The 25,024-nt window shown below is 50.0% G+C and overlaps 1 protein-coding gene across 9 annotated transcripts in view; it reads left to right on the top strand.

Moving 5' to 3' along the window:
• Positions 1–6: 6 nt before the first annotated feature.
• The window catches only part of ASAP1 (ArfGAP with SH3 domain, ankyrin repeat and PH domain 1), a 349,713-nt gene continuing 324,695 nt past the window's right edge, over positions 7–25,024 (top strand). For all 9 annotated transcript variants that reach the window (XR_003438372.1, XM_027132478.1, XM_027132477.1 and 6 more), the window contains exon 1: positions 7–144. The gene's annotated coding sequence lies outside the window, so the exon portion shown is untranslated. The remainder of the gene's footprint in view (positions 145–25,024) is intronic.

Genomic DNA, 25,024 nt, shown 5'->3' with positions numbered 1-25,024 from the left:
CCGGCCGCCGCCCGCTTTCCGTTCCGAGAGCCGCGATCGGCCGGCTGAGGGGAGCCGGGGCGCGGGCGTCTGCGCTGCCGCCACCGCCGAGGAGCCGGCGCCGAGCCCGCGATGGAATAATGCCCAGCGGCCCGCCCGGTCCCGGTGAGTTGCGGGGCGCCTGGACGGGCTCGGCGGGGCCGCGCGGGGTCGCCCCGGGTCGTCGGCGCCCCCTGCCCGGCCCCCGCGCGGAGAGGCGCCGGCACGGGGCGCCGGGAGGGTCCCGGCTCTGTTCGCGGCCGGGTGCCCGGTGCGCGGGGAGGGCGCCGGCCGCGGGGTCCGCAGGGCCGGGCTCAGACGTCCAGGGGGGTCTGCGCCCCCGAGGCGCGGGGTGGGACGGGTGGCGCCGCCCCGGGGGTTTCGCGCGCCCTCCCGGAGAGGGGCCGGGGCCCCGCCGTTGCGGCGCCCTCCCGGCCGGAGGCGCGGGCGCCGGCCGTGGCATTGTCTCGGGCGCGGCGGAGGAAAGTTCCCCGCCGTTTCGGGAACGGCCGGCCAGGCCCCGCGGCCCCCGGCCCCGGCTGGGGCTCGGCGCTGCCAGGCAGGCCCCAGGCCACTTAATTTCAGCGAACGGAACTTGAGGAAAAAATTCCCACTCGGGGTTGGGGTTTGTTCACGGGAAGGTAGGGACGTGGCTTGTGTTTTTTTGCTTGTACCATTTGGAGACCTGCTGCATTTTCTGAGAGCGACATGAAGTTTCAAAGAAAAAAGAAACTCGCTGGCGTCTGGTGTTCTGCGGTTTCCTACATCCCGAGAGTTCTTCTCGGGCATTCCTAAAGCGGTTTCCTTCAATAATTTATTTTTCCACTAGAGCAGGGGGATGGAGAGCCAACTTCAGACCATCCTCAGCGTGACCTCAGCTTTACCTGCACTAATCAGAAAGAACAAGAACTTTCTTCTACTTTTTTACCCGTAGACTCGGTCAGTTTGTCTTAGCAGAATGGGTTCTGGGATGACAGCAGGGCATGGATTGCTGAGAAATGTTTGGGGATTGTAAAACATAATTCAATATTGAGGCCAGTTTTATCTATCAAACTTCAGCCCAAGGCCTTTCCGTTTTGCAGTTGGAGGAAGATGCAGGAAGAGAAGATGCAGGTCTTCTGGAAGCATCAAATCTTTGAGAATAGTTGTCGCAGTCCCTTCTTGTTATACAGCCGAGGCCTAGAGAGGTGAAGTGACTTACGTAAAGTCACGTGGCCAGGCTTCAGACTCCCCGTCCAGTGCTCATTTCACTAATGTCAGTTTATGGTCTGTCAGCCATGAAATGTTGGGAAATACCCCTTCCTGGCATTATAACCTTCATCGTTTCAGTGCCCTCTCTTGTTCTATCTTGTTTGTTATTGCTGCTGTTTTTTGAGATATGCAGTTATCTGAAACTGCATATTTTGAGACAGAGTTAAAAGAAAAAAATTCCCTAACCCCTACTGTTCAGTCACTAAATGGATTTGAAATATAAAATGGGTGGCTTCTTATACAGGAATGACTTTTCTCTATTCCCATTCTTCTGTAAAAAATAGAAACTCCCAGGTCCAAAAAAGGGCAGTATCTTAGCACATAATGTACCGTATGATGTTCTCTAGACATGATTTCCAGACCTCCTGTATCTTTTGAGCTAGGCAGCCCATCTATTTTTCTCCCTACGAGAGCTCCGAATGGCTGGTTTTTCATTTTTAGTATGTGATAACGTTGGAGACGAAGGACTTTTTCTAAAGCTTGCCATTTGGTGAAGGAAATTGAAATTCTCTCCACCTCCCCACTCCTCACCAGCCAGTGAGCCAGATTTTGCAAAATCAGTCGAAGGCTTGCAGGCCCCCAAATGAGTGTGTGCAGACAAATGGGACCCTCCCTCACCCTTCCTGAGGACCCGCCTCCCTGTGGGCCATCTCCATGCTGCACCCAGGTGGCTGAAGTCTAGAGGAAAGAAGGGAACCTGTATAACCTGGAACATTGTTGTTTCTGCATTTTCCCTCCAAGTTCTCAGTGGAATATGACTGGATCCTGTGGTCCCATTCTCATTTTCCCCTCCTGTGTTTCTTCTTCCCATTTCTTTCCCAGCCACTATATCTGCATGGGTTGGAGAACAGGTCTTTTCTATGGGATGCATGAATGATCCCCATGTAAGCAATAGTAACAGCGATCGCTAGCATTTATTGAGCACTTGCTATATGCCCTGGATATGTTACCTCCTGAGAAGTCCCAAGGAGGAGAGGGAGCTGCTTCCGGAACCTTGACCAGAAAGGACAGCACTTTTCAGATTCATCTGGAATTTGAGTCATTCTTTCATTTTTCTGTTGCACGTTTGCTAAGTGGCTCCCCTGTGGAAGGTGCCAGTTGTGCAAAGGAGAATAGGACCCTGTGTTCAAGGCCTTCCATTTCCAGCCTCATCTTTCAGTGTCAGCCTCGCACTTTTTCTCTTTCAATGAGTCAGTTCAGCAAACCTGTACTGAGCACCTGCTTCATGCTAAGCATTGTGTGAAGTCCTGGTGATACAACGATGAACAAGATAGGCCCGGTCCCACCCTCATGGGGCTGGCATTCCATTGGAGGAGCTGGGCAAAAATAAAGAAGCAGGTAACTTCTAACAAATGAAAGATTGTGATTCTTGTTATCAAGGAAGCACACACAAGGGATCCACCCGATGACCAAAGTGAAGTGGGGTGGGGTGTGTGTGTGGGAGTTCTAGTTTTGCCAGGAAAAGGCCTCTCTGAGGCTGAAGAATTGAGAAGAAGCAACTGGCCAGGCAGAGAGGTTGCAGGAGAGAGTGCGTTCCAGGCAGAAGGATTAGAATGTGCGAAGTCCTCTGTGCACAGAAGAGCTTAATGTGTTCCTGGGAGTGAGGGGAGTCGGGGCGGGATGGGGAAAATGGCACAGCGTGCAGTTTTAGAGGGAGGCAGGGGCAGATCACACCGTGCTGTGGGCAGTCCCCCCATCAAGTGCAAAGGGAAACTTGGATGAGTTTAGGCTCAGGAGTGGGGTCTGATTGGCATTTTTAGGAGATTACTTTTACTGCTTTTTTTTTTTTTTTTTTTTTGGCGGTACGCGGGCCTCTCACTGTTGTGGTCTCTCCCGTTGCGGAGCACAGGCTCCCGACGCGCAGGCTCAGCAGCCATGGCTCACGGGCCCAGCCGCTCCGCGGCATGTGGGATCTTCCCGGACTGGGGCACGAACCCGTGTCCCCTGCATCGGCAGGTGGACTCTCAACCACTGTGCCACCAGGTGCTTTTTTATAAGAGTGGATCACAGCGGGCCGAGAGTGGAAGCAGGGAGACCAGTTAGTAGGCCACTGCAGTAATAGGAAAGATGAGGGTGGCTTAGATCAGGGTGGAACCTCCATCAGTGCCAGTAGAGGTGGAGAGAAGTGAGTGCAACCTGTTTGGTTGGATCTTGATGAAATTTGGTGATGGATTTAATGAGGTTGGGGCAGGCAGAAGGACTCAAGGATGACTCTTGGGTTCTAGTTTGAACAGCTGGGTGTCATTTGGAGAGACAGGGAAGACTTTGGGGAAACGTGTGCCTGGAGACAGGTTCCACGGGGGCCGTTCTGAGCTTGAGATGTCTACGAGGCATCCAGGTGGAGATTTCAGGCAGACACGACTCTGGACCTCAGAGGAGACTTAGGGACGAGAGGCACCAACGTGGAAATTATCAGCCTGCAGCTGAGCTACCAAAATGCTTGCTGGGACGTGTCCTGCTGTTTCATCTCTCTGAGGGTCTGCTGTGTTCTTCCTCTTGCCTGGGACTTTGTTCCTCTCTCCTGGGCTACCTCCTGCTCATCCTGTAAAATATACCTGCGTCTTTAACTCCTTGAAGGTGCCTCTAGCTCCCTCTCCCACTCTCAGATCCCTGTGTTTACCGTCACCATAGTGTTCAATTGAAGTTACCTTTTTATAGTATCTTATATGAAAAGAAGTATGAAATTTTATATGAAATTTGTATGAAATTTTATAGTATGAAAAATTTGCTGCAGGGCCTGACATGTGGTAAGTGCTCAACAGATGTTAGCTGTCATCATCATCATCATTATTGATGGCAGTGATAGGCATATAAATAAAAATTACATTATATTAGGATCAGTCTAATGATAAATGATGTATTAGTTTCCTCTTGCTGCTGTAACAAATTCCCACAAACTTAGTGGCTTAAAACAACACAAATTTATTCTCTTTCAGTGCTGGAGGTCAGAAGTCTGAAATGAGTCTCACTGGGCTAACCTCAAGGTGTGCTCAGGACTCTGTTCCTTCTGGAGGTCTAGGGAACAATCTGTTTATTCCCTTGCTTCTTCCAGCTTCTAGAGGCCTCCTGCAGCCCTTGTCTCTTGACCCCTTCCTCTATCTTCAAAGTCAGCAGTGTTGGTCCTCGTCCTTCTCGTGCTGCCATCTCTCTGGTTCTTTCCTCTCTTCTGCTTTTAAGGACCCTTTTGATTACATCAGGCCACTGTATAATCTAGAATAATCTCCCAGTTTTAAGGTCAACTGATAAGTAACCTTAATTCCATCTTCAGCCTTAACTCCTCGTTGCTGTGTAACCCATGTAGCCGAACACGTTCACAGGTCCTGGGGGTTAGGACGTTGACATCTTTGCAGGCTGGTAGGGGAAGCCTGGTTATGGGGGTCTGGGGAGAGGCCGCTAACCCAGTGGGCGAGGGGAGGCCAGGGAAATCTTCCTGGAGGTAGCGGTACCCCGGTGGGAGTCGGTCTCTACTTGTAAACTCACTGCCCTCCCAAATGTTCATTCCCTCATTGAGGTTTATTCATTCCTTCATTCAAGCTCTGCTTGATGCCCGGCTTTCTGTGAGGAGTTGGAGTTGAGGGTTCATTTCTCTGTGCATCCTTCAGGCTGCAGGCCAGGTTGCTCGCTCGGCAACCCAGGACACTCACTTTTCTCACCCCACCTCAGGAATCAGTTAAACTCGTCAACCCATGATCACCCTCTCCCAGCCCACGTACCCCGTATCCACTCCCAGGAAGGGGTGGGGTCTGAGGGGGTCGGTCCTCTCTTTAAATGTCGGCTGTGGTTGATTTGCGGGCACAGTGTGAATCCCAACACATGTGCCTTTTGTACAGCTAAGACCTTGGGTCCCGAGCCACGGCTAGGGTCCCCAGCCTCAGCCAGCTCTGTCCCCAAAGCAGGCCACTGGCCACAATTGAGTTCAGGAGAAGGCGTGTGATTTGATCAGGACAAATCCATCTGAAGCATGAGGGGAGAAAAACAACCCCAGGGCCTGGCCTCCCGTGCTTTGTGGCAGGTGGCCCCACCTTCTGAGAATAAGGGAAACGCAGCACGATGTGATGTGTAGTCGCATCGCTGTGAGGGGGTGATCAAGACCAGCTTTGGAACGCCTCTCCGTTATTGGGAGAAGATGGGCTCCTGCCCCCAGATGCTCCCCAGAAACAGATGGCGTCCCGAGACCTTCAGCACTTTGGGGGGACCCCATCAGCTCTGCTGGCTACCCAAGCACCGGGTTGCAGAGACCGAGGTCCCTTGCTGCCTGGGCTTTCCCTGCCAGCCCCCATCCCTTGGAAATGCCACCAACTAGCTGGCCTTGTAATATTTTTGGCGTTTCCTCTTCCTCTACCTCTCTAAGTCAGGAAATGCGAAAGTGCACTGAGTTAGAAAACCAGAAAAGTGAGCAAGCAACGTCTTTCCAACGGAGGGGTCCCAGGTGGAGTCTGGGTAGACCTGGGATTGGAGAAGTGTGCCCGTCAGCACTTCCCCCAGATGCGGCAGGGGTTCCGGGGAACCAAGCCAGTCCCGGTCGTCATGGGCAGGACAGGAAGGAGAGAGGCAAGCCCGTGTGTGGTTTCTGGGCAATGGCTTGTCTGTCCCTCAACAGGGCTCACCATGAGTTTTTCCGGCAAGGCTTCTGCCTTTATAGAACCCTGCCTGTGTAATGATACTGGTGCCTGTTTCATTGTAGTTTCGCATTGAAATAATTATCCTTTTGAGTAGAAACACAGAGAGAGTGCTCCAGTGAAAGACTGTGATATATGCAGCTTGTCCTCAAATGGTTCAGAAAATAATTATATGTATTTTCTGAATACATAAAAATTATATGTGAGTGAGAAAAAAAGGAAAAAGCAAATGGAGTAAAATATTAACCACAGGTGAACGTGGGTAAAGGGATGTGTGTTCCTTGTACTATTCTTACTCTTGAAATTTCCCACGAAAAAGATTTTTGCAAATGGAAGCGGGAAGAAAAAAAGAGGGCTCAACATTCCATTGTGATTGTGACCTTGGTAGATGCAGGATGGCCCAGAGGAAGCCAGAAGATTCTGGGGTCTGCTACTGACCCGCCTTCCCTCCCATCCTCACACTTTCTGTACTGAACCGAAATAATGTAGGAAAAGCGTCCTGCACAAGGAGTCCAGAAATGGGAGCATCAGTTGCTGCTATGCTGTGTGGAAACGTGTTTGCTGCTATGGTTGCCTCCCCTTCAGACTGCGCGTCTTGAGGGGGAGGGGTGGGGGGTCTGGGTTACTCCTCTCCTCCCCTTGTGCCTCTCCTCCCTTGGGCACAAGCAAAGGGCAGGCACTGACTGGGCAGGGAGGGGCTGAATGAAGTCCATTGGCTTCTGGTGCCCAACTGTGTTGCCACATTTGTTGGATTTTCTCATCGTTGAGTTTTTATTTCTAATGACTCTCCATTTAACTTCTAGAAATTCTCTTTGGTTGTCTTTCAGATCATCCTGGCTTTTAATCCTTGGGTCTTCTTCTTGCGTGAGAATTTCTCATTCTTATTTCGTATCTTTGTTTTAAATACACTGACATTCTTTGTTCAGGCGGCCCTGTTATGTTAATACTTGAGGAACCACTTCTCCCATTTCCTGCATCTTCTGATTTGCGGGACATTGTGGCTCATACCCGGGGAGCAGAAGTGGCTTTACAGAGCGGTTTTGTCCTTCCTCCGAGGCTCCAAGAGTTTCCTGAGTCCTGGGCACGTTTCTGTGGTAGCTACTGGGCTCAAGACTTTTAACCCCAGTCCAGTGCTGTCTGTTTGGACCCTTCACCCATACTTAGGGCCTCAAAGTTTGCACAGAATCCTTTTTTTCCACCATCCAGACCCTGAGGCAGAACAAGCTTTCTTGCCGTTTCTCTGCATTGGAGAGAGGAGTAGTTCAGGCCCACTTTCAAAAGAGTCTAGGACCCCTTTGGGGTCCTGGCCTTGTAGAGGGATCTCAGCTCTCCTGTCCTGTAGGCACCAACTGGAAACCAGCCGGCTTAATACATTCAGTCTTCTTTTGCAGACGAGGAAAAGAAAGAACATTTACAAAAATGTAAAAATTGCCATTTTGAGAAAAGAAAATCAGAATCCTTATCAGAACACTAGCAATAAGAAGATGTGATTCAGATCCGCAAGCACTCGCTGAGCCCCTCCTGTGTGTTCACCCTGCAGAGCCGGGGTTGGGGGACAGGTATGAGCTGGGCCTTAAAATGCCTGTTCATCTTCTCAACCCCCAGTGCAGAGAAGACAGTAAGCATTTAGGAAGGAAAGAATTGTATGTACTGAAAAAGACAAATACTGATGCAGAAGACAGAATAAAATAATGGTAAAGAGCACTGAATTGAGACTCAGAAGTCCTGAGTTCTAGTCTGGAAATCGATATTGACTAGTTACGTGGCCTTTAGGAGCAGTCACTTACCCTCCTTTGGAACCGCCCTTCCTCACCTGTGTCAAGGTGGTGATAACTCTGTCCTGACCCTCCTCCCTGGCAGGTCGCAGTGAGATCATGAATGTGGAAGGGGGGAGCCACAGAGGGTGAGGGGTCTTTCTTCAAGGCGGAAGGGACCACGTATCCTTCAGCGACACCTTGTTTTGGAGACTCCCTCCACCTCGCCGCCTCACCACCGTGGGCACTGGGTTTTCCGGGGAAGAGCTGCAAGCATTTCAGGTCCTCAGAGCTTGTGTAGACTAAGGGCTTGGCGTCTGGGCAGTAGTTGGGCCCCGGGGTGGCTGAATGGCTCCTGTCTCATGTGATGTTCTTTCCCCTGGAAGTTCCACCCAGACCCCGCAAATGAGGGCTGAGCTGCAGCTGGGAACCCCTTCAGGATGGAGTTTGTGCGTCGCGTTGCCTTGGTGATCTTTGACCTGCTGTTCTCTGAGGCTGCTCCTCTGGACGGTGGAACTCGTGATCTCTCTGGGGTTTGTCCTTTGGCCAGATCACTCTTTCGTGCCTGAGTTGATGTGGTGGGTGTAGGTGGGAGCATTTGTCATGAAGCAACAGGAAAACCACTGGACTTGGAATCAATAACGATAGCTAATATTTATTGTATGTTCATACACGTTGAGCACTATTTTAAGCAGCTTTCCTACATGAGTTCATTAATCCTCATACTAACCCTATGAAACACGCACTCTTTTTCTCCCATTTTATGGAGGAGGAAACTGAGACACACACAGACTAACTAACTTTCCCAAGGTCATGTACCTCATAGGTGGCGAGATTTTAAGCAAGGAGTCTGTGTTCAGTGCCCACACTCTCGACTGTGATGCACTATTGCCTCTGAAGACTTGAATTTGAATTCCATGCCCTAATTCCTCATGTGGTCTTGGGGGAGTCTGGCCCTCACCTTTCTCTTAGCTTTTCTGAGCTGCTGCTTCTGTAAATGTTGAAAAAGCTTGCAGCCTTTTAAAAAAGGTGTTAAATAAAGCAATATATACAGAAAGTGGCCGAGTGCCAGGCACATAATCAGGTCTAAATAAAAGCGAGTAGGTTCCAAACGGGAGGAAAAAACAAATAACAAATTCAGTTTGAAGAGTCTCCCCTGCACAAACTTTTCCTGTATAGCCTGCTCTGTGCCGGGCACCTAGGATACAAAGGTGAAAACTCAAGGTCCGTGGGCTAGAATATCTTATAGTTGATTAGAAGAGAAAGATGTGAAACTGTTCATAATTTTGAACTGATGTCCGTCCTCACCACAGGAAAGTTATGCAGGAATAGCCATGAGTGTGCGGGGAAGGAAGAGTGATCCCAGTGGGGTGGTCAGAGGAAGGTTTGGGGAAGAGGTGCTCTATGAACTTACAGTCCAGGATGGGTAGGATCTCAGTACATGGAAAGAGTGGGTATCCAAGGCTGAGAGTAGCTGGCTCACAGTCTTTGTGATAGGAATGTGGTAGTTATTTTTTTTGGAGGCCTAAGGAGAACATTTGTTCAAGAAGGAAGGTAAAAACTCTCAGTTACTATACCATGGCATTCGGGGGTCTCTCACTGGAATGCAGGCATCCCTGCTATTTCCTATCCCTCCACTGTCACGGAACTCCTGATCCAGAAAAGCAAACTGTGGTGTTTATAGACCTTCCAGTAATAGCCTTTCGCCAGTTTCCTCTCCTAGGACAGTTACTTCCTCAGAACTAAAATAGAACCGCTGAAGGGTGGAGATGTGGGATATTTGCAGATTAGACTCTGTTTAACGGTGTACTTCAGAGGCGAGCGGGTGAGAAGTTGTAGAAGACACTGTTGTTTGCTTATCCAACACCCTTTCCCCTTCTGCTTTGCTGACAGAACATTGATCTTTAGAAGCCCACCTTCCAGGGCCTTTAAGGGAGGTCAGTCCCAGCCCCAGGGGTGAACCACAGTGGTCTTTTCCCCCTTGGAAGTCATTGGTGTAGGCATGGGCATGTGACACAGCTCTGGTTATAAAATATGCAGGGGAATTTGCTGGGAGGATGGGGAAATATTTTTCTCCATCTTAAAAGGAGACATTTTGAAAGAAACAGCCTCTCTTCTGCTATGGGACATAGTAGGGTTGACATGTGATACCCGGCACTGTGGCAACCATCTTGGGGTCATGAGGGGCCTTGCTTAGGGAGAACATGTTGAGTGTGTCTGAGCAGAAAGATGGAAGGAACAAGACACTGAATACCCTACCCTGAGACGACTTTGAGTTGACTCTTCTGTTATTGTAGCCCATACCCACCAAAATAATACTAATACTCAAGGGAATGCCCACCTCACATAACATCTAGATGATTCTGGGGCTACTATATGCTCCCCTAATCACCCTATGCTGAGCCCACCATCCTGTTTGAAACCACCACTAACTTGTACATGTTTATGCCTTTGCAGTCTTGCTATTTTTTCTACCCGGATTGCCCTTTCCCTATCTTCTCCACCAGCCAAAAATCCAACTTACTCTTTTTTTTTTTTTTTTTGTGGTACGCGGGCCTCTCACTGTTGTGGCCTCTCCCGTTGCGGAGCACAGGCTCCGGACGCGCAGGCTCAGCGACCATGGCTCACGGGCCCAGCCGCTCCGCGGCATGTGGCATCTTCCCGGACCGGGGCACGAACCCGTGTCCCCTGCATCGGCAGGCGGACTCTCAACCACTGCGCCACCAGGGAAGCCCAACTTACTCTTTTTTTTAAAAAATTTTATTGAGGTATAGTTGATTTACAACGTTGTGTTAATTTCTGCTGTACGGCAAAGTGATTCACTTATACATATTCTTTTTCATATTCTTTTCCATTATGGTTTATCACAGGATACTGAATAGAGTTGCCTGTGCTATACATTAGGATCTTGTTGTTTATCCATCCCATGTATAACAGTTTGCAACTGCTAACCCCAAATTCCGAGTCCTTCTCTCTGCGCACCTCCCCCCCCCCCCCCCTTGCCACCCACCCCCCCCCGCCCCCCCCCCCCCGCCCCCCCCCCCCCCCGGCAACCACAAGTCTGATCTCTACGTCTGTGAGTCTTTCTCTTTTGTAGATAGGTTCATTTGTGTCGTATTTTAGATTCCACATAAAAGTGATGTTGGGCTTCCCTGGTGGCGCAGTGGTTAAGAATCCGCCTGCCAATGCAGGGGACACGGGTTTGAGCCCTGGTCCGGGAAGATCCCACATGCCGTGGAGCAACTAAGCCCATGCGCCACAACTGCTGAGCCTGCGCTCTAGAGCCCATGAGCCACAACTACTGAGCCCATGCGTCGCATCTACTGAAGCACGCGTGCTCTAGAGCCTGTGCTCGCAACAAGAGAAGCCCGTGCACCACAATGAAGGGCAGCCCCCGCTCGCTGCAGCTAGAGAAAGCCTGCACGCAGCAACGAAGACCCAACACAGCCAAAAATAATAAATAAATTTTTTAAAAGTGACGTCATGTGTTATTTGTCTTTCTGACTTACTTTGCTTAGTATGATAATCTCTAGGTCCATCCATGTTGTGCATGGATGGTATTGTTTCATTCTTTTTTATGGCTGAGTAACAGTCCGTTGTATAAATGTACCACATCTTCTTTATCTGTTCATCTGTCCATGGACATTTAGGGTGTTTTCGTGCCTTGCCTGTTGTAAATAGTGCTGCTAGGAACATAGAGATGCGTGTATCTTTTCAAATTATAGTTTTGTCTGGATATATGCCCAGGCATGGGATTGCTGGACCATACAACTTACTCTTTAAAGAATGGCCCAAATGCACTTTCTCTGTGAAGCCCTTCCTGATCCTTCTCGTTGTAATCCATTATTTTAGTCTTTGAGCACCCATAACACCTGTTGCCCCTCCCGTGCTCCCTCCCCACCCACACCCTCATTCTTTATTATGTGCCAGCTGTGTGCCAGCTGTGGTGTTGTACACTGGCATTGTCCCTCCTGAATGCGGGCAGATGTGTGCAGCAGATTGTGAGCCAGTGTGGTTTGTGCGGTCCCAGGGAAACATAAGGTATCACCAGGTGCTTGTGAAGGGGCACCTGACCCCACTCTGCAGGGAGGGTCAGAGGAGACTTGCTACAGGGAGGAATCCTTGAGCTGAATCTTAAATAATGAATAGGAATTAGCCAGAAAAAGAGTGGAGGGAAGAGAAGGAAGTTCCAGGTGCAGGGAACCACCTCAGCAAGGAGGTAGATGGTGCAAATAGCACGGTTTGTGCTGGGAACCGAGTGACTCATCATCAGTGAACCTGATATTTCAGGTGGGATGCACTGAGGCCCGAGGGGAAGGCAGGAGCCACATCCTGAAGTTTGGACTTGATCTTGAGGCTGTTGAGCCACTGAAGGCTTAAGGCCGGGGAGTGATGTGACCCTTGCCCTTTAGGAAGATGATTCTGGGTGCCCTGGACCGAATGGACTAGGTGGGTGAGGACCAAGACTGGAGGCAGGGAGGCCATTCAGGATGCTCGTGTAGGAGTCTGGCAGTGTGTGCCCAGAAGCTGGAGAGGGAGAATGTATAGGCAGTAGCACTGGCCGCCTGGGGACTGAGCGGGGGAGGGGCAGTGGGGGGAGGGAGGGCCGTTGAGGACATGGAGCTTTCTGGCTTGTTTCCAAGGCTGAGTCATGTTTGTGTCCCTCAAGACCGCAGCCTCCTTGGGCTCCTGGTTCTGCTGTTGTCTGCATCCCTAAATGCTTGGTGCCAGGCTTCAGTGGAGGACGGATGAGGAAGGAGCATGTCTGTCCCTCTCTTCTCTCTTCTGTTCCCCTCCCGCAATTTCAGCTCTTCGGGTTTTGTTTTGGTGGAACGGGCAGTGCAGCCGTGATGTGGTTTTCCTGGTGTCCTGGCTTCCTAGGTCTGAGCCTTGAGAAGAGGGGAGACTTTCTTATTGCCTATGGCTCACTGCCTTTCTTTGTTACGCCTCCCCCAAACCAAACCGCTTCTGCGGAAGCCTGTCCCAGCATCTCCAGTCCAGCCCCGTCTGTGTGTCCTCAAGGTTCCTGCCTCAGGCCAGGCTTCCGCAGGATCTCCCCTGAGTCATCCAGCCCTTTCCCAACCCACTGCCCTGTCCTTAGTCCATCCTCCAAGCTGCTGCCAGGGGAGTTTCCTTGACTTCACTTTGGGGACACGCTTCTGCTTAGCAGGCTCTGGTCCCCTGCTCTGCTGCCTGGGCAGTCAGATGAGGAAGGAAGCAGCCTGGACTTTTCAGCTGCTCCGACCTAGGGGTCAGCCCAGCTCTCGCTTACTTGCTGTGTGCCCGGGAACAAGTCGTGTACTTTGCTGAACCTACGTTCAGCACACACCCCTACACACACACACCCCTACACACACCCCCACCACAACGCCTATACACACACACCCCTACACACCCACACCCTTATATACATACCTACCACAGTTCCTACACACACACACCCCTATGCACCCACACACCTAAACACACACCTACACAACCCCTACACACATATGGACCCCTACACATGTACCTATACACATACACACATCCTCCTACACACCCTCACCCCTACACACACAACTACACAACCCCATACACACACACGCACAGACACACACAGACTTTCTTTCTCCCCTGCATTCTTATTTCTCTCAGTGAGTCCTTAGTGCCCGCCCCACGGTAGACCATATGCTTAATTTGTGTTTGATGAATGAATTATTCCTTCATTCTCTTTTATCTTAGAGTTTGACTATCTCTTTTTTGATAAATTTGAGAAACTCTTTCATGTTGTCCTTTAAGGGCTGGAAGGAGCGGGGCCCTGGCGCTCAGGAGGAGCTCACATGGAGGAGGAAAGGAAGTCAGGACTGGAGCACAGGCTTCTGATTCCGCTCTTCCCATTGGCCACCCTGTGCCTCCTGGGTGATCAGGAGCCACCTGCTGGGGCAGGTTGTAGGGGCTCCAGGAGGTACCATCCTGAGAAAGGGTGGGGCCCCATGCACAGCTGTTACATACAACAGCAGATTCGAGGGTTGCATAAGCAGGGCTGCGTGAGCCAATCAGTGCAGGACACGTGTTTTTCTGAAAGAATCTTAATGGACATAGCATGTGTCTGTGTGGGGTGTTCCCATCCTGGAACAAGTTGAGAGTTGGTTGGGGTAAGCTGAGTTCAGTGATGATTTTTTTTTTTTTTTGAGCTCAGTTATCTCTTTATTAGGAAAGCACCAACACCACATTCTTGGAAATTACTGGAATTTTATTTGCCTCAGGCTTATGACTTGCAACCAAAGACATTGTACAAAGAAAGCAAAGATTAAGTACATTTTAGGGAGAAGGAGATGATACACGTTGGTAACATAGGTGATAATGTTGCTTAATTTTTTTTGCTCTTGATTAAAAAAAAAGTTTTGTTGAAATCGCTATTGAATATTGCAGTCTATGTAGTGTAACGGACTGATGATATTTTAAACTTCTTGTTTGAAAGAAGTAACTGCTGAACACTTGCAGGTGGGAATCCTGTTGGAGCTGAAACTAAGTCTGTGGAGGGTAATGCATCGTCAGAAACAAAGCTTCTGTGGTATAGACGATTGGCTGAGAGTTCGGATCCTGGATTTAGGCTGAATCCTAGCACAGCCCCTTAGTGGCTGAGCTTAGAACTTGCTGATCTTGGATCAAGTTCAGAGCCTCTCTGAGCCTCAGTTTTGCTACTTGTCAAATGCAGTGAATAAGACTTCCGTCTTACAGGCTTGTGGTGAGAACTCTATGTAGCAGTACATGGAGAGCAGTGAGAATGGTGCCTGGCACGTGGTAACTGGAAGTGGAAATGTGAGCTCTCCTGATGATGATGATTATTAGGGGTTAAATTATGTCCTCCAATAAAGCTGTGTTGAAGTCCTAACCCTGAGTACTTCAGAATGTGGCCTGATATAAAAATAAGGTGTCTACAGAGTTAGTCAAGTTAAAATGAGGTCATTAGGGTGGGCCCTAATCCGATATGACTGGAGTCCTTATAAAAAGGGGAAATTTATAGACAGAGACCGACACACAGAGAGAGAAGGTAATGTGAAGACACACTGGGAAAAGGCAGCCATGTGACTGGACAGTGTGTCTATAAGCCAAGGATTGCTGGCAACTACCATGGTCTAGGAAGAGGCAAGGGAGGATTCTCCCTAGAGGCATCAGAGAGAGCATGGCCCTGCCCACACCTTCATTTCAGAACTGTGAGAGAATAAATTTCTGTTGTTTTAAGCCACCTAGTTGTTGGTGCTTGTTATGGCAGCCCTAGCAAATGATGATGGTGATGGTAATGGTGATGGTGATGATGATGATGATGATGGTGTTGATGATGATGGTGATGATGATGGTGATGATGGTGTTGATGATGGTGATGATGATGATGGTGATGGTGATGATGATGGTGTTGATGGTGATGATGGTGATGATGATGGTGTTGATGGTGATGGTGATGATGATGGTGATGATGATGGTGATGATGATGGTGTTGATGATGATGATGGTGATGATGATGATGGTGATGATGGTGATGGTGATGATGATGGTGATGATGATGGTGATGATGATGGTGATGATGGTGGTGATGATGGTGATGATGATGGTGATGATGGTGATGATGATGGTGATGATGATGATGATGATGGTGATGATGACGATGGTAACGATGGTGATGGGAGTGATAAAGCATCTGGCCTGAATACTGACCAAAAAGATGGTCCCACGTGTCTGACTACAGATAGGCTTGTGGCATTAATTCAGCAAACAGTGGCATGGTTGTACCTTCCAATTCTGTATTCTAGTGGTGCCTCCAAATGGCACTTGTTGAGAACTTCCTTGGTGTTACACTAGGAGCAGGGGATTAGAGGGTGGTGCTCCTAGGCTAGAGGCTGAGACGGACGCTGAAGGAGTAGCTCCTCAGAGATCGAGGTGACGTTCCATCTGCTGCATTAATGTGTTGAGAAGGGGTCCCTAGAGGGGCCCTTTGGGGCCGAGGGCAGAGACTTGCCCAGCACAGGACTGTAGCCACGGCCAGTGCATACCAGGGGTTGGAGAAGCGTTGTTCGATGTGGTGGTTGTCTAGGGCTGGGGAAGCAGATGCAACTTGGGTGTGGAGGAGTGAGAGGGACAGGATTGGGAAGGAGGTTGGCCTTAATCCTGCAGCAGGAAGGTGAGATCCGTGGCTCTGTGCTTTGCGAAGCATCGGGGCTCACCTATTCCTCCCTCCTCTCTGACCTGTGTCCCGGCCTCCCTGTGCAGTGCATTGAAAGGAAGTTCAAAGAAGAAACACCAAGTTTAAAGGATGGAAGAGGTAACAGCCTGAGTCCTTCCGTGTTGTACAGACAGGGTGTTGCGGTAGAAAGAACGTAAACTTGAGCATGGGATGGTTCTGGGGCAGACTTCTGGGGGGGAACTCCTGCTCTGTCCTTTGCTTGAGACGCTTGGGCAACTTACATTCTCTAAGCCTTAGTTTCCCCACCTTTCCACTTGATCCACTGCAGGGTGGAGGTTACAGTGAGATCATGTAGGACAAGGGTGTGGCACCTGAGAGGCCCTGAATAAATGCCGGTTCTTCCCCACTTAACCTTGTTTACACCTGGGACTCTGAAAAAGGGCTTCATGCTATTTGTAAAACCCAGTAGTCAGAGGCAGAAAGAGAGAGTTGGCATCTGGAAAGGCCTGCACTTCATGGAGCAAATACATCATCACTAACAAGAGGGGCTGGGTCCCCCGGAGGAAGGGGTGAGACGGATGCCGGGGCTTCTGGAAGGCCTTGATAACTCTCATTGGCTGCAGTAACCCTGACATCCTCATTGCTCTCCAGTTACTTAAAATATCGCAGAAAAGCAGGTAAAACCTTCTTAGCCCTGGGTGGCTTAAAAATAGCCCCTGGGCACAGAACGGCCAAGCCGTTTTTCCCATGACCCCTTCAGATGACCTGCTGCCCCTTCGCCACCCACTCCTGCCCAGAGATGACTCCCATACATCCTCACCCAGCCACTCTGGCTACAAACCTGGGTATTTATTCTCACATATTTATTTGAGTTTCCACTGCATTCCAGCATTATGGTGGGTGGGGTGCTGGGCAACAGCAGTGAACACAACAGAGAAAAATCCTTGTCCTCATGGAGCTTACATTCCACTGGGGAGACATACAACAAACAAACATTTAATACGGATATGAGATGCTTAATGGAGAAAAGCTCACCAGAAAGGAGACTGGAGAGAGACAAGGGGGTGTGCACTGTCAGATGGGGTGCTCAAGGAAGCTCTCCTTGCTAAGGTGACGTGAGCAAAGACCCAAAGGAACTGAGGGAGTGAGCGTGAGGCACTCTGGCGTAAAATGTGTCCCAGACACAGGGAATAGCCATTGCAAAGGCCCTGGGGTAGCTGCACATGTGGCATGTTCAAGGAACCTCCAGGAGGCTAGGGTGGCTGGAGTGGGGTGAGTGATGGAGGCGTCACTGATGGGGGAAAAGGTGATGGGGTCCGGGTGCACGACCTTGGTGGGCACTTTGAGGACTTTTGTTTTTACTCTGAAAAGGAAAGGAATTTCTTGGAGGGTTTTGAGCAGACGAGTGATATGTTCTTGGCTCACTGTTTCACCAGGATCCTGCTGTCTGCTGTGTAGAGAACAGGTTGAAGGGCAGGGAGATGGTTGGGAGGCTGTGGCAGTAAGGAAGGTCAAGGTGGCTTTTGGACCAGAGTGGAAGGAATGGGGTGGTGGGATGCTTGGATTCTGGGTTTATGGATTTCCCTTCCATCACTCAGCTCATCCAAACCATCACCCAGCCCCGCTGGTTGTACCTCAGCCATCCCAAGGAGGTTGGGAGGACTTCAGAGGTGCTATTCAGCAAGTCCACTGCGCTCTGAGCTCCTTGAGGACAGGAATGCACCTTCCCTCTCAGATCTCCCGAGCACCAGCCTGGTGCCTGGCACAAATGGGGGCCATTTGTAATGTTTATTTTATTTTATTTATTTATTTTTTGCGATACGCGGGCCCCTCACTGTTGTAGCCTCTCCCGTTGCGGAGCACAGGCTCCGGACGCGCAGGCTCAGCGGCCATGGCTCACGGGCCCAGCCGCTCCGCGGCACGTGGGATCTTCCCAGACCGGGGCACGAACCCGAGTCCCCTGCATCGGCAGGCGGGCTCTCAACCACCGTGCCACCAGGGAAGCCCCTGTGATGTTTATTTTTTTTATTTTTTAAATGTTTCTTTTTTTGCCTTTTATACTTCTCAGTATACTTCTCATTTTAAATCTACTAACTTGTGAGTAATGTTCAGGTTACCTATATCATTTGCAGTTTGTGACAGTGTCAGGCAGGAATACTGGTTTTTCACTCCTGGTATAACTTTACATTGGGAGAAAAGACTTATTAAAGCAGTATCCCTGGCCTTTCTCTGCTCCTTTGCTGAGGATGGTGACTCATCGGTTGGTGAATCTGGGAAAAGAGATTTGCCCGTCTTTTTTTTTTCTTTTTCTTTTTGGCCATGCTGCGAGGCTTGTGGAATCTTAGTTCCCCAACCAGGGATTGAACCTGCGCCCTAGGCAGTGAAAGTGCCAAGTCCTAACCACTGGACCGCCAGGGAGTTCTCTGTAATGTTTATGATGTAGGCAATGAGCCTGTCATTCCCTGGTCCCTAAGGTAGGATGTGGAGCCACCTTGGGTGCTCCCAGTATCCCCCCCACGCTTACCCTTATCAAATGTGTCGCACTGATTCATCATTGTCGCTTCCCCATGGTCTCTGAGCTCCTAAGGCCAACACCGTTTTGTCCAGTGTCGTGAGCACAGTACAAAGCCCAGTGGCTGCCAGGTGCTCAGGAGGTGCTCCCTGTGAGGGAGTGAAGGCCCCTGGTCCCTTTCATCCCCTGTTCAGAGAGGGTGTGACAGGCTGTGTCAGTTTCCATCCCAGGAGAATGAAACTGCTGAAAGACTCCCAGCCTACGTGGTGGCCCTCGGGGCTTCTGACGGGAAAAGCAGACGCACAGAGGTGGAGAGGCCTGCTGTTTGAGTCGTCAGCACCCCGAGGGGCCCTTGGGCCGGGGAGTGGTCTCCAGCGCTTGTCTGCACGGCACACCGCGTGGACAGCTATGTCAGGAGGCCGGGGCACTTGTTGATGGGCCAGCGTCCTCCTGGGCTGGGAGACCCAGGCAGATTGGGACGGTGTAGCAAGAAGTTCTGGTTGGCTGGGTTTTGCCTGGATAGAGCAGAGAATTGGACAGCCCCGTGTGAGATCACTATGTATCTCCCACTTCCCAGGTCGCTCACGTTGATTCGTTTTGTTTTTTAACCTCAAGGCCTTTCACCATTTCCTTTTTATTAATTTTTAAAAATTATACTTTTGTAACAGCTTTATTGAGGTATAGTTCACATATTATACAATTCACCCGTTTAAAGGGCAGAATTCAATGATTTTTAGTATATTCACAGAGTTGTGCAACCCTGATTACGATCAATTTTAGAACATTTTCATCACCCTGGAAAGAACCCCATCCATACCTGTTAGCAGTCACTCCCCACTTCCCCCCCAGTCCATACTGAAGCCACTTTCTTTCTGTTTAGTTTATGACATACTGATATTTATTTATTAATTTATTTATTTTTGGCTGCGTCGGGTCTTCGTTGCTGTACAGAGGCTTTCTCTAGTTGCGGCTACTCTTCGTTGCGGTGTGCGGGCTTCTCACTGTGGTGGCTTCTCTTGTTGCAGAGCAGGGGCTCTAGGTGCACGGGCTTCAGTAGTTGTGGCTCACGGGCTCTGGAGCGCAGGCTCAGTAGTTGTGGCGCACGGACTTAGTTGCTCCGCAGCATGTGGGACCTTCCCAGACCAGGGATCGAACCCACGTCCCCTGCACTGGCAGGTGTATTCTTAACCACTGCGCCACCAGGGAAATCACCGCTTCATTCCTTTCTATGGCTGAAGAATATTCCAGTGTATGGCTAGACCACGTGTTGTTTATCCGTTCATCTGTTGATAGACATTTGGGTTGTCTCCACCTTCTGACTGTTGTGAGTAGTGCCCTTGTGAACACTCACATACAAGTGTTTGTTTGAAAACCTGTTTTCAGCTCTTCGGGATAGATACCCAGGGATGGCATTGATGAGTCATCTGCTAACTCTGTGTTTAATGTTTTGAGGACCTGCCGACTCTTCCAAAGTGTCTGGACCATTTTACATCTCCCCCAGCAACGTGTGAGGGTTCCAGTTCTCCACGCCCTCGCCAAGACTTACTTTATGCTTTTTGGTATTACAGCTGATTTGGCGGCTGTGATGTGGCATGTCATGGTGGTTTTGATTTGCATTTTTCTAGTGACTGAGGCCTTTGAGCATCTTTCCTGTGCTTGTGGGCCACATCAAGGGACCTTTAAGAAGGTGTGGCAGGTTTAGGGAAGCTCCAGCGACAGTGCGGGGGCCCCGGGCACATGGCCCTGGGGCTCCTGTGTCAGTGCCCAGTTTAGGGGTGGGGAGGGAACAGTTGCTAGAACCTGGAGACAGCGAGGGCACGAGGAGGGGCCCTGACCAGAGCTGAGGCGTGGGTTGAGGATGACAGCCAGTTCGCAGTGACCCCCAGACAGGGAGCAGGGGTGGGGGCCAGAGGGGGGCAGCAGGGAGGATGATACCTCACTCTCCCCCTCCTTCCTGTCTCCTGCTAGGGCTCCCTGTTGGCCAAAACCATCCTGCAGCCAGAGGGTAGGGGGCCCTTGCGTTATTAGCCCCTGGAGGCCAATTTGGGGCACAGAGAAGGGAATAGTGGAGCATGGGACACGTAGCACAGAATTAGTGTCTATTCCAGGAGCCCCGCTCCATTTTCCTGTAGTTCTTCAGGCCTGTCCTTCTTCACGTGTAGGCCTCTCTCTGAGACTGGTAGTGAGACAGGCCGCATCCACTTTGAGCACCTTTATTGTAACGTCCAGAGGAAGAGAGAAAACACCATTTCTTAAACCTCTTCTAGGAGATTGAGAAAGAGCTTTCCCAGAAACCTCCAATTTCAGGTCTCCTTGACCCAAGTTGGGTCACATGTCCTTTAGACTGATTACTGGCAAATTGCTGGGAGGGTTTTGGACCAGCTGGGCCCACACCCGGGAGCTGCAGGAACACATGCTTCCTGGGAGAAGGGCTAACCCGAATGAAGTCAGGAATGAGGAAGGGTGCTGGGTAGAACCCCACGGTGCCCTTCCCTGGGGATTCCTTGGAACATCTGGTAGACTAAAGCCCATGCTTTTTCCACTCCGCCATGTACCATGCCAGGGGCGAGACCGGAAGCCTGGACCAGGCCTCCTGGAGGGTTTACGCCCTCGCTGCTGAGTCACGCCGGGCAACGTGCCATCTCCAGCTGGTACCAACCGTCTCAGGCCTCCTCAGGGTAGGGTCTCCCAGCCCCTGTCATCCCTCCTCTGGTCCACATCCTTAGTAACGATTCCAGGGAGTGAGGCCCGACTCCACTCCATCAGAACCAGAGGCCCTGAGTTCAACCAGGAGTTCAGGAGATGGGTTTTTTTTTTGTAGATTTTACCACAAAGAACAAAATTTTTAAAACCCACCTGTTTTATGATTCCGTGTATATGAAATCTTCAGAATAGGCAAATCTGTAGAAACAGAAAGTTAGGCTGTTCTTTTGCCAGGAGTGGGTGGAGGTGGAACTGGCGGGGAATAACTGCTGATAGGTGCAGGGTTTCTTTTTGGGGCAAAATGAAAATGTTCTCAAATTGATTGTGGTGATGGTTGCCCAGCTCCGTGAATTATATTGAAACCACTGAACTGTATCCTTTAAATCGGTAAATTGTATGGTATGTGAATTATATCTCATCAAAGCTGTTACAGTAAAAAAGGACACAAAAGCTCGTTCTGCTGCTGTTCTTTTTTTTATTTTTGCGGACACAGGCCTCTCACTGTTGTGGCCTCTCCCATTGCGGAGCACAGCCTCCGGACGCGCAGGCTCAGTGGCCATGGCTCACGGGCCCAGCCGCTCCGCGGCATGCGGGATCTTCCCAGATCGGGGCACGAACCCACGTCCCCTGCATCGGCAGGCGGACTCTCAACCACTGCGCCACCAGGGAAGCCCTGTTCTTTTTGTTTTATTTAAAGTCTAAATTGATTGCTATTTTATTCCTTAAAATAAAAATTATCTCTGGCTTATACCATGTTTTCCTTTTCCTCTCTCCCTCCCCCTTCCTCCTTTTCTTTCTCCTTCTCTCTTTCTTTTCCCTACTTTCCTTTAGATAAGTACCCAGCTCCCCTTAGTCTTCGTAGGTCCTGTGGACTTGACCCAGCCCGTATACTCGTATGGACCCATGAGCGATACCCAGCTCGTGGAATGTTCCAGCCCCTGGCCACAGAGTTGAGTTCAAGGTTGCACACACAGTCAGAGTCAACCCTGAGACTTTTATTGGAACTACGGGGGAAGAGAGGCTTTCCTTCCTCAGGGATTGCTTGGGCTGTGACTGCACATAAACCTGAAGGCCAGTGGCCCCCTGGGGGAAGACCTGCCTGAAATACCCCTGTCACCCCTCCAGGAAGGCAGAACCAGCAGACAGAGACTAGGTCCTCTCTGACCATGTCCTTTGAGTGAATCTAGCCGTGCCCGAAGTTACATCCATCCCTGGATTTCTCAGTTTGGTCAGCCCATAATCTCCACCCTCCTCTTTTTTTTTTTTAAAGCCAGTAGTTGGGTTTTCTGCCTCGCGAAATTGGCTTCTGCAAATGTGGGCCCTCCAGGCTTAAATGATTCAGAGGCCCCCTTTCCACCATAATCCCAGTGCCGTGAGAGGGAACTGGGCTTTCCGCCCTATCTCTTGTATCAGAGCAAGCCAGGAGAACCACTTCCACAGAGGAAGCAGCCTGACGCTGGAACGTCCTGACCCAGCACATGGAGTCCTTTGTAAGGGCCCCGGATGGTATCTGGGGACCGCCCAGCAGCCTGTCGTGCCCACAAGAATTGGCCTGCGTTCCCCTGTTGCAGGCCTGCCTGTCTGTGTGTGTGCGTGCAGCTGGACATAGATGTGTACTGGAGCATGGCCTTTGTACATGGCATGGGGTCCCCTCTTTTCTTCTTTCCTTTTTTGATTATATATTGTAAACCACGTGAGTCACACGCATTCAAGATTTTATGTGTTTATAACAAGGGGGAAGGGTACCCACGTCAGCTCAGGCTGCCATGTTGCCAGAGCGAGAAGTGTCTGATGTTCTTCCTGCTCTGTCTCCCTGGTTTCCAGCAAACACAGCAGTTGTGAGACCCGGGCGTTATCCTCAGTTTTCCCCTGTGGCACCTGAGGCTCTGAGGATCCAATGGACTTTCCATCAGATGGTTTGTCTCCAAAGCAAATAGAAGAGGCCAGATCTCCTGCTGCTCTGGGGCACGAATATTCCCACCTCAGACTCAGTTCCTTGTGGTTCTTTGTCATTTAAGGGAAATAGAGTTGGGGAAGGTGAGAAGGCTTGATTCTAAGAGAAGTTTGGTTCATACCAGGCTCCAGAAGATGATGCTTAGGGTGACCTACATTTGAGACAGTCGCAAAGCAAGAGGCTTGCAGGACTCCATGGCACTGTTTAGCTGGTGTTGACCGGTTGGCAACTGGACTCTGATGGGAAATGAAAGGGTGCCCGAAAGTCTTGGTATGAGGGTGTTTGTTTAGGTGGTCATTCGTTCATTCATTCAACGAACGTTTTCTGAGCCAGGCAGTGTGCTAGCCACAGGGTCCTCTGGTTCCCCCAAAGGCTTCTCCGGAAGAATGGGGATGGGGTGTGGGGTTGCTTTGTTAACAACTCTGTTGTGCCTGCCTCGGTGATATTCCCAGGGCGTTCCAATCTGGTGAGCATCCTGGATTCGGTGACTCCGGTGGCAGTGACATGAGTGGTGCAGGGAGTGGACTCAAGCCTGCAGTGAGTCAGCTGCATCTAGGCGTAGCATCCTGCCTGTGTCGCCTTGTCACCTTGGAGACAAACAGCTGTGAAACAGAGAAGATTTAAATCCTCAGTAGAAGAAAAGAGTCTTGACTCTGGAGAAATTTCATTTTGAAAAGAAGTCTTGTAGACATGGGTTGATTCTTCTGGGTTTACAGGCAGTAAAATTCCTAAGAAGCAGAGATGAATTTTCAGAAAGAAGTTTGAGGATTGGGGTTGCCCCAACAGTGGTGTCATGAGGCTTCCTCAGGGTAGGGCTGGAAGGTAGTTTCTTCTCGAGCTTCCTGTTCTGGAGGTAGTGAACTGGGAAAGCTGGTTTAGGTCATGTGAATATTGCCCTGTAGCTTAAAAGGAACCCCCAATTTCTCATTTTGACAACTCATACAGAAGTCTTTCTGATGTTTCCCTTGTTTGTTTTACTCTCATTATGATCATGTATTTGGTCAACAGGTGTTAACTGAGCACCTGTGAAGCATGTTGCATCATCATGTCACATGACTTTATTATAGTGTTGCGTCTTAAACACAGATCACCTCTGCTTTCAGGAATGAGATGAAACCAATGAGTCAGGCCCCTCTCTACAGCCACACCTGCTCTTCCTTTTCTCTGCCAGTCTGTCTTCTTTCTCTTGCAAAGCCATCTTCTTCCAGGAAGCCTTCCTTGATTGAAACTGTCCCTCTGTCACCATTCAGCAAATATTGCTTTGTGCCCACTGCACGTCAGCCTCCTGGCCAGGGGTTTGGGGGTCAAGATCAGAGATTTAGAGGAGAGTAAGTCATGGTTCTTGTCCCGGAGGAATTTCTGATACCGAGCATGGTCATGGGAGCAATGTTAGTTTTTGTATGGGGAGGGTTCCAGTATGTTCCTGCAGTTGTATCAGTGTGGCATTTTGCCCTTATTTCCTATTCTTGGGTATACTTAATGAGATTGTAAGTTAGCTGAGGGAAAGTGTCAGCCCATCAAAAAGTACTGTGTTATTATGCTATGTCTATTATTCATTCAACAGATATATCATTCGTTTACTCTCGTTTACTCTTCAACTATGTATCCAGTCCTAGAAATTGGAACCCTTTTGCACTATTGGTGGGATTGTTAGATGGTGCAACCTCTGTGGAAAACAGTGTGGTGGTTCTTCAAAAATTAAAAATAGAATTAGCATATGATCCAGCAAATCCACCTCTGGGTATATATCCAAAAGAATTGGGGTCTCAAAGAGATACTCAAACATCCATGTTCATGGCAGCCTTGTTGATGGTAGGCAAGAGGTGGGAGCGACCCGAATGTCCATCAGTGGATGAATGGATAAACAGAATGTCATATGTACATATCATGGAACAGTATCTAGCCTTAAAAAGGAAGGAGGGACTTCCTTGGTGGCGCAGTGGTTAAGAATCCGCCTGCCAGTGCAGGGGACACGGGTTCAGGGCCTGGTCCAGGAAGATCCCACATTGCCGCGGAGCAACTAAGCCCGTGTGCCACAACACTGAGCCA

This window comes from Aethalodelphis obliquidens, unplaced genomic scaffold (assembly GCF_003676395.1).
Source record: "Aethalodelphis obliquidens isolate GAN/ISIS:26980383/991018 unplaced genomic scaffold, ASM367639v1 scaffold41, whole genome shotgun sequence".
In the NCBI taxonomy this organism is placed as follows: domain Eukaryota; kingdom Metazoa; phylum Chordata; class Mammalia; order Artiodactyla; family Delphinidae; genus Aethalodelphis; species Aethalodelphis obliquidens.
The sequence above is the reverse complement of the archived record's forward strand: the minus strand, read 5'-3'. Positions and strand labels throughout refer to the sequence as shown.